Source organism: Scomber japonicus, chromosome 2 (genome assembly GCF_027409825.1).
Source record: "Scomber japonicus isolate fScoJap1 chromosome 2, fScoJap1.pri, whole genome shotgun sequence".
In the NCBI taxonomy this organism is placed as follows: Eukaryota; Metazoa; Chordata; class Actinopteri; order Scombriformes; family Scombridae; genus Scomber; species Scomber japonicus.
Window position 1 is genome coordinate 11,734,644 of NC_070579.1, and position 10,088 is coordinate 11,744,731.

Below are 10,088 nucleotides of genomic sequence, written 5' to 3' on the forward strand. Positions count from 1 at the left end.
AGGATCCCCCGAGGGACACGGTCGAATGCCTTCTCCAAGTCCACAAAACACATGTGAACTGGTTGGGCAAACTCCCATGCACCCTCAAAGATCCTGCAGAGGGTGTAGAGCTGGTCCACTGTTCCACGGCCCGGACGAAAACCACACTGCTCCTCCTGAATCCGAGGTTCAACTACCCGACGGACCCTCCTCTCCAGCACCCCCGAATAGACCTTACCAGGGAGGCTGAGGAGTGTGATTCCCCTGTAATTGGAACACACCCTCCGGTCCCCCTTCTTAAAAAGGGGGACCACCACCCCAGTCTGCCAATCCAGAGGCACTGCCCCCGATGTCCACGCGATGCTGCAGAGTCGTGTCAACCATGACAGCCCCACAACATCCAGGGCCTTGAGGAACTCGGGCCGGATCTCATCCACCCCCGGGGCCCTGCCACCGAGGAGCTTTTTAACCACCTCGGCAACCTCAGCCCCAGAGATAGGAGAGCCCACATCCGAGTCCCCCGGCCCTGCTTCCTTACCGGAAGGCGTGTTGGTGGGATTGAGGAGGTCTTCGAAGTATTCCCTCCACCGATCCACAACGTCCCGAGTCGAGGTCAGCAGCACACCGTCCCCACCGTACACAGTGTTTACGGTGCACTGCTTCCCCCTCCTGAGACGCCGGATGGTGGTCCAGAATCTCTTCGAAGCCGTCCGGAAGTCTTTTTCCATGGCCTCACCGAACTCCTCCCATGTCCGGGTTTTTGCCTCAGCGACCGCTCTAGCTGCGCTCCGCTTGGTCTGCCGGTACCTGTCTGCTGCCTCCGGAGTCCTACAGGCCAAAAAGGCCCTATAGGACTCCTTCTTCAGCTTGACGGCATCCCTCACCGCCGGTGTCCACCAGCGGGTTCGGGGATTGCCGCCCCGACAGGCACCGACCACCTTGCGGCCACAGCTCCGGTCAGCCGCCTTAACAATGGAGGCACGGAACATGGCCCACTCGGACTCAATGTCCCCCGCCTCCCCCGGTACATGGTTGAAGCTCTGCCGGAGGTGTGAGTTGAAACTCTCTCTGACAGGAGACTCTGCCAGACGTTCCCAGCAGACCCTCACAATGCGTTTGGGCCTGCCAGGTCTGACCGGCATCCTCCCCCACCATCGGAGCCAACTCACCACCAGGTGGTGATCGGTTGACAGCTCCGCCCCTCTCTTCACCCGAGTGTCCAAGATGTGCGGCCGCAAGTCCGACGACACGACTACAAAGTCAATCATCGAACTGCGGCCTAAGGTGTCCTGGTGCCAAGTGCACATATGGACACCCTTATGCTTGAACATGGTGTTCGTTATGGACAATCCGTGACGAGCACAGAAGTCCAACAACAGAACACCGCTCGGGTTCAGATCAGGGGGGCCGTTCCTCCCAATCACACCCTTCCAGGTCTCACTGTCGCTACCAACATGGGCGTTGAAGTCCCCCAGCAGTCCCCTCCCTGAGCTACTACCTTACCGTGGTGGAGGGGTTTGCGTGTCCCAATGACCCCAGGAGCTCAGTTGTCGGGGGCTTTATGCCCCTGGTAGGGTCTCCCATGGCAAACAGGTCCCGGGGGAGGGGCCAGACAAAAGGTAGCTCAGAAGACCCCAATGACGAGCAACAAAATTGGTCTTCCGTGTCCCTTGCCCGGACGCGGGTCACCGGGGCCCCCCCCTGGAGCCAGGCCTGGGGGCGGGGCTCGGAGGCGAGCGCTTGGTGGCCGGGCCTTCACCCATGGGGCCCGGCCGGGCACAGCCCGAAAAAGGGACATGGGACCCCTCTCCCACCGACCCACCACCAGTGAGAGGGGCCAAAGGGGTCGGGTGTGTAATGAGCTGGGCGGCAGCCGAAGGCGGGGACCTTGGCGGTCCGATCCTCGGCTGCAGAAGCTGGCTCTAGGGACGTGGAACGTCACTTCTCTGGTGGGGAAGGAGCCTGAGCTGGTGCGTGAGGTTGAGAAGTTCCGGCTAGATATAGTCGGCCTCACCTCGACGCACAGCAAGGGCTCTGGAACCAGTCTCCTCGAGAGGGGTTGGACTCTCGTCCACTCTTCAATTCAATTCAATTTAATTCAATTCAGTTCAACTGGCTTTATTGGCATGAATGTTATGAGAACAATGTTACTAAAGCATCAAAATACAATTTGTCCATATATACTGTAGGCTATGTATCGTACAAAATAACAATAATATAAACGTTAACACAACATTAAGATTTATACGTTTAATCATCTATGGGTCAATGATGCTTTTTTGTGTCCATGTGGTTTAGTCAAATTTAAAGGGGTTAAAATGTGAAAATAAATGTATGAATTATTATTTCCTTGGATGCATTTCAACAGCGAATGCACAAGGGATTCACTTCAACACTTCAAAAAAAAACAAAAAAAACCAATATAAGTAAATCTGCAAATATCAAAGTAAAAACCAATGCCAAGATCATACAGAATCAAATGCTAAATAATTGAACTTAGTTAAAAATGCTAATGCTTTTAAGTGAAGTCATTATTTGTATAAGTCCACTTAAATACACTGTTGGTTAATAACATATTTAATATTTATTTTTTGTGTTTACACCATTTGACATTTTCAGGAGCATTCAGTCTTACTTTTGGTTAAGAAATGGTGCAAACATCAACCGTTAAACCAGCAAAAATACAAAGTTTTAACAAACCTGATGCTGTTTTTAAAACTATTTTTTAACATATTTTTGAATTGCCCATCTTGCCAACCCTTATTTGTCACTGACCCATATATACACATTGTGTGTGTGTGTGTGTGTGTGTGTGTGTGTGTGTGTGTGTGTGTGTGTGTGTGTGTGTGTGTGTGTGTGTGTGTGTGTGTGTGTGTGTGTGTGTGTGTTATGCCATGCCATGTCTCTATTACCCAGGATTCATTTTATTTTTGAGAGGTCCTTAAGATCTTTGAAATCTGAAATTACAGAGTTGACCTTGTTAAAGTAAATAATCCCCTTATTTCCTTATTATATTGAATGTTTTACATTGTAAGTGGAAGTGCATCTCACCTCTCAAACGGTGACCACTTGTTCTGTTGTGGTAGATTTTTTTTGCTTCATCCTTTTTTTGATTGCATATTTGTGGTCACTGAGCCTGTACTTGGTTAGGATCTGTCTGTGCTCTCTATCTCTACGGAGAGATATTCTGCCAATTCATAATCTCTTTTTAGGGCCAGATAACATTCTCTCTCTCTCTCTCTCTCTCTCTCTCTCTCTCTCTCTCTCTCTCTCTCTCTCTCTCTCTCTCTCTCTCTCTCTCTCTCTCTCTCTCTCTCTCTCTCTCTCTCTCACTCACACTGTGCACATGTAGGCAGCAGTGAGAGTGAGTTGCTATGGTTACGGAATGCTCTGTCCCTGTCACTCTGAAACTTTTTTTACAATTCCCAAAAATAGGTTTTTAGGTTAGTATGTCTATGCAAAATCATGAATGCAAGTACGTCAGTGCCAAAATATAGTGATATAATATTACATTTTTAGTTAACATTATCCAGGGTTGCTAAGACACTTTAACCTCTCTCCTCTCTCTCTTTAATCTCATGCCAAATAAGAGACCCTGCTTCACCACACTCTCAGATGGAGCAGGGTTGGAGGGGATGAAAAGTATTTCAAATATGAAAAAAGCCATTCTTCTAATAATCATTTCCTGTCCTGATCCATCCAATTATACCGTTACTGATGCATTCTTGGATTTTTATGGCATTCTCAATCTCACTAATCTAAGATAGTGCAGGTGGTTTGTTTCTTGAATTAATCCAAGAGGTTAAGTGGTGTAGAGATGCAGGAAATTTGATTTAAATTACTTTTTTTTTTCATGGTTTGCTCCCTCATTTTAAAACATAACCAGATACCCACGTATATAGACCTGTTAGATTTACTAATCCTGAGAGACTAAAGTGAGGAGTGACAGATGATGGGAGCGACTTAGTGAGGAGCACAGATCTTTCTCCTTTCTATGTTTTGAAGAAAAATATGTGTAATATCCAGAGTGTGAAACATTTTACCCAAGATTTGTCCCCCCCCCTCCCTCCTCTGGAACAAATCTAATCTTACTCCAAGCTGAAGTCCAAAGTTGGCAGCCCCGAAGTAAACATACTGGTGTCAGGTCATGAACAGACAGTGTGACTTTATCAGGGATTTTGAAGAGTAATGACTAAACAAGCCGACATGTTCAGCTATGTTTACACGCTGTTTAACGTGCTGCAGTTGAGGAGTTAATTACCGGTACCTATCCAGCCTGCTACAGTATCTGCTAGCTGATATTAGTGGGTTCACGTTTCCCTGGTGAATGTTTGTTTATGTTTATGTTTATGCAGAGGCGGACAGAGTACACAGCTTCCTTACTTGAGTAAAAGTACAGATACCGCGTGCTAAATTTTACTCAAGTACAAGTAAAAGTACTACGGTCAGATGTCTACTTAGTACTTGTTTTTAAAAGTACTTGAGTATCAAGAGTACAAGAGTACATTTTCTAAATATTGCATTACTACTGCCACAGTGCTTACATTTATGTATAGAAATGTCCTAGATGGAGTTATGAAAAATGTTAATGTTAATACCTTGGAGAATGTAAAAGGAATTGAAAGTAAAATCAAGTCATTTTCATCCCGGGCCGAGATGGACCTGCTGCGTCTTCTTCCATTGTTTCCTCCATGGTTTCGTCTCTCATCTAACCTGACAATGGAGTTGACTTTGGCTGAAGGTGATTGCTGATAGGCTGTCCCAATCAGTGGTGCCTGCACAATCCAATCATGTTTGAGAGGGAAACGACAAATTGAGGGTTTTTTTTTTTTTTTTTTTTTTTAGTAGAAGTAACGGGTACTCACGGTTATGGATAGAAATGTAGCGGAGTAAAGAGTACAATATTTGCCTCTCAAATGATACTCGAGTAAAGTACAGATCCCTCAAAATTGTACTTAAGTACTGTACTCAAGTAAATGTACTCCGTTACTGTCCGGCTCTGTGTTTATGTTTGTGAGTTCGATAAGAAGGCGACTTTAGCAGGAAAGCTAATGTGGGTTATTCAGTCTTCAGTGCTTGAGTGTGGTGGAGCAGGATGCTATCAGGCTCTGTGTGACCGTCGGCTCTGTCTTAATGACTGAACACCAAATTACTGCTTTATGCAAGATTTGATTTGTTGTATGGAAATATGGACTCCAGCTATGTAAACAGATGATGAAATAATGCAAAACTAGGAGACAGCATCATGAATCAAATCAAAATCAAATAATTAAAATATAAATTTCTCCCTTTTTCAGTTCATTTCAGGAGAACACAGCATAAGTGACGTACAGAGCAGATATGTGTGCTGATGTCAACAAAAAAAGGCAACTTGTTTGAGGAGTCTTTGTTCATGTGTTAATGGCACAATTAATAATAATAATAATAATTAATACATTTTATTTATAACACGCTTTTACAAGTGCTCAAAGATGCTTACAGAGGACACAAAAAATATAGAGCAAAGTGGAGTAAACAATGTAGAAGGTTAAAAAGACATAAAATGGAAAGAGTTTAAAAGCCAGTTTAAAAAGGAGGTCTGTACAGTCTCTGATGGGTTTAGGGAGTGAATTCCAGAGGGTGGGGGCGGCAGTGGAGAAGGCTCTGTCCCCCCAAGTTCGGTGCTTGGTCCGAGGGGGTAGGGCAAGGAGATTTCCCTCTGAGGATTGGAGGGCACAGGGGGGGGGGGGGGTAGGTGGGGGCCAGGTTGATTTGTGGGTGAGCAGGAGGATTTTGAATTGTATATGGTGTGAGATGGGGAGCCAGTGCAGATTTTGGAGGACAGGGGTGATGTGTTCTCGGGAGCAGGTCTGGGTGAGCAGGCGGGCAGCGGAGTTCTGAATGTATTTATTGAGGAGTTTGGATGATGAGCCGTATAAGATGCTGTTGCAGTAGTCTAGTCTGGATGTTATAAAAGCATGAATCAGGGTTTCGGCAGCAGAGAAGGTGAGTGTCACCTTGGTGTCACAAGCAAACTCATAACATATAGTGACCATCACCCAAACACATTCACAGGATCACGCTGTTAATGTGATGTTATAGCTGACAGATAGACCTTTAACCCGAGGACCCTCCATCTAAAGCCCTGTAATCTCAGAAAGAGCCTTGTTACACTTACAGATACACACATGAACACACAAACACAAACACACACACACACACACACACACACACACACACACACACACACATACACATGTACAAATATAGTGTATCCACAATTCAATCTATCTTTATATTCTGGGTTAGTGTGTGTGGTTGTGCATAAAGCTGTTTTTTGCAATTAGCCAAGAAAATGTGTTTCCTTGGTGGGCTCCGAGCAAGATATCTGGCAGCAACCAATTTTATTTTCTCACAACTCCCGTTAAAGATCCTCTCTCTCTCTCTCTGTGTGTGTGTGTGTGTGTGTGTGTGTGCACATTATACAGTACCAGTCGTTAAATAGACATTAATCAATGATTCTGTTGAAGCCTAATTTGCTAACAATGCATCATCCAAGACATGCAAACAGTGCCTTATGAAGATAGACACACAAAGGAACAGGGCCATTGATCATTGTCTATAGAGATTTACTCTAAAATGGAAAGATATATACAATATTTGCACACACACACACACACACACACACACACACACACACATATGCATATTCAGGGTAAGCGCTGGTGCTTGACATCTCTCTGAGAGCATGTAAATTCAGTAAAAATACACACAGCATCATATAAGCCTCTTACAATATAATTAACAATCAGGACTCTGGAATAGAGTATGATAAAAACGGCACATTTCTCAAATGTTCCTTCCAAACACAAAGCAACTGTGCACCATTTGATAAATAAGCCTCATAAAATAAATAAACGCAGAACGCTGATAAACAGAAACGCAGATTTGAAATAGAATGCAAAACAATTTCTGTGATCGTCGCTGAACTCCGCTGTAAAGAAAATAGTGTAATCTGAAAAGGAGCTTTTCTTCTGTAGCTGCAGGCTATAAAGTGTATACTGTGTGTTTATAGGGCAGCGACGCTAACACACGACTCCCAGGCTGAGGTAGGAGCTGGTTTATATGGCTTTCTGCCTGATCAACCGTAAGTCGTAAGGATTTTTTCTCATAATGTTTCTCCTCTTTTTTATTGTCCATAATCTTCGTCTGTATTGTCCCGATCACACTGCTTACACCGAAATGTGTTTTCTTTGGATAAAGCCACAACTTTCTGAAGAGACATTTTGAATTGAGCAAGAGATTCGTGCTGAGGTCTCTTCTCCGGACATTAAAAAAACCCCAACTTTGCCATTTCAAGTACGGCTCCAATCAGCCGGGTCGTGTGTGATCCCTGCTCAGGTGGCTTCAATATGGGCATCCCTGCTGTGTTACCTGCCGTGGTAATTTCAGGGGAAATGGAGGGAAATGGTTTTTCCATAATGCATTGCTGCTTGGTCATTTCTGACTCAGCTGATAGAAAGGCAAATTTATCATTTTCATGGCACAATGCATACATTGAAGCAGTTTTACAGACAGTTTTGCATACAGTAGAGGCAATTATTTAAAATAAATTACATAACGGGAATCATACATTATATAGATTTATAGGTTCATGGTCTTTATAATATATTGTAGGGCAAGGTAAGGGTAAGGCAAGGGTAAAATATACATTTATCAAAAAGAATATTTTAATAAAATAATTTGAAGATACCAGACACAGAGATAGTAAGTCAGATATTGGACTGTATTTTACAAGGGATCATACCATAAGACATATCTGAAATGAGTCTACACAAAGTTATTGATGTTAAGGTAAAAGTAAAGCCCGTTATGATGATGTAATAAAATAATGGGTGATACATACGAGGAATCCATAGTGTATGTCTCTTTCTACAAATGACTTCTAGAGGACAATAGTAGATATGTACAAATTTTAAAAGAAACCATATCCTATACTTCTCTAATAAAGCATACTCTGTGTACTGATCCCCCTCACTTTATTCTTTTGGCAATAACTGTGACTGAAATTGAAATTGATACTGTGACTTTGGGAATGAGTTCAAACTCTGAAACACAATTTCCAAAGATCACCCCTAGATGATAATTGCTTTATCAATATCCACAATCTGTTTTGTTCAAACTTTTTAATTTCGACTTTGTTTTGCTACAGTTGAGGATAAAATGAATTTAAATTGCATACTGACATATTTGGGAATACAATATAGTGTCACTTTTGCAGTTTGAGTGTGCTGCATATTTTACAATGGGACACAGTTTTGGGCAAACTTGGACCTCAGTGCACTTAAAAACTCTGTCATCATAATAAATATTTTATGATAATAATGACAATGTGAAAACAATGTGAAAGGTGCACTCATAGTGATGAACCTGACCAGACTCTGCAGCTCCACTCCACTTTATGGAGCTTCATAATGAGTTTCTGTTCATTGTTTATCTCCCTGGCTGCAACTTAACTGTTTTGGTTCACTCTCACTACTCCCATAGTGTCATTTTCAGATGCAGCAGCTAGCTGTTTTCAGAGAAAAAGCTCTAAAAGCCTACTGTGCACTACCTGCTCAGCACCAAACAGCCACCAAACACAGTTAACTGTAGAGTAACAGGTGAACATAGTGGGACATTTAGCAGCTAAAGAGCCAGATATTTCCCTGGGGAGTTGATACAGGCCCAAAACAAAAAGAGCTAAGGGAGAGTGAATATTGGACTTACCTTCATCAGGTACACATAAACAAGACTCCAAATGGATGATAATGTGTCTATGTAACTGCTGAATGTGCATGAAAGCAATTAATGCTTTCAGCAAGAGGTGATGTCAGTTCTGTCTCCACAACTTGTTTCCATCTCCCCCAAGACGCCAGTTATTTCAGGTTTAAGGTAACTAAAAAGACCTATGTGGGGTGTAATGTTTGGACACGTCTTATTGCAACAATCAATTTCAGGTAAGAACAAGTAAGACCTAATTTGCTGTAGAATATGTGACTTTGTGTTTCAGTATTTAGACATTATCTAGCAGTCATTAAAAGAAGTGGAACATTCATGCTCAGCTGTAATGGTTGACTGAACCTCTTGTAATTCTTGGGTAACTGAACCCTGGAGATCTGGATGCATCACATTGTACGTGTGTGTGTTTTTAATTTCCAGTATTTAAATCCACAGAGGAAAGGCGGACGTCAGGTCTTTCTTAATATTCCTTTATTAGATTCTGTGCATTTATGTGTGTGTGTGTGTGTGTGTGTGTGTGTGTGTACAAGGGTAGCCGCAGGTAAACCTCAGGGGGCGTATGTGTAACTGAAAAGCCACTGTAAGCTGAAAGAAAAGTTTCCCTAAACGCTTTTAAAATGCTTAGCCAGGAGTTTGACTGTGGGAAATTATTCACCGAGGTACTCAAGGCAAGGAAACCAGTGATACTGGGTCACAACAGTTAAAATATCACAAATCAACATATTTAGGTAACTATAAAATATTTTAAGGAAAACAGAAAAGCTTCATGCATACACCATCATGGCAACATATTAAAAAAATAAGTTTTCTCTCATACCCTGCTGTAGATATGTGATTAGATGAGTAGCAACCAGGCGGGGAGTTCTGGTCCTCTGAAATGAGGCCAACGCGGAAGTAACTTAGAACTGCATTCTAGCAAAAGGCCACCAGGGGGCGACCGTTTTGGTGTCAAAAGGACTTCCGTCTCTATACAAGTCAATGGAGAATTCACCAACTTCTCACTTGATTTGTAACCTCAGTAAACGTTTTCAAAATGTGTTTATGGTCTCAATCGCTAGTTTAAAGCCTTCTTCAATGCAGCATGATGTTCATTTGTGACATTTTGGCCTCCCTGATTTTATATTTGACGATAAAGCAGGGTATGCATTAGGGCGTGGCTACGTCCTGATTGACAGGTTGATTGACCAATGTCCTCGAGATCCAGCCCTGGCAACCATAGCAATCTCCCTGCTCCGCCCATGGCCCCGCCTCATGCCAATATAAGTAGAATCCGAATTTTTATTTTTCCTGAAATTTTCAAGATGGCGCTGCCTAGATTCGAAACTATTGGCTTCCGAGCAGCAGTCCAC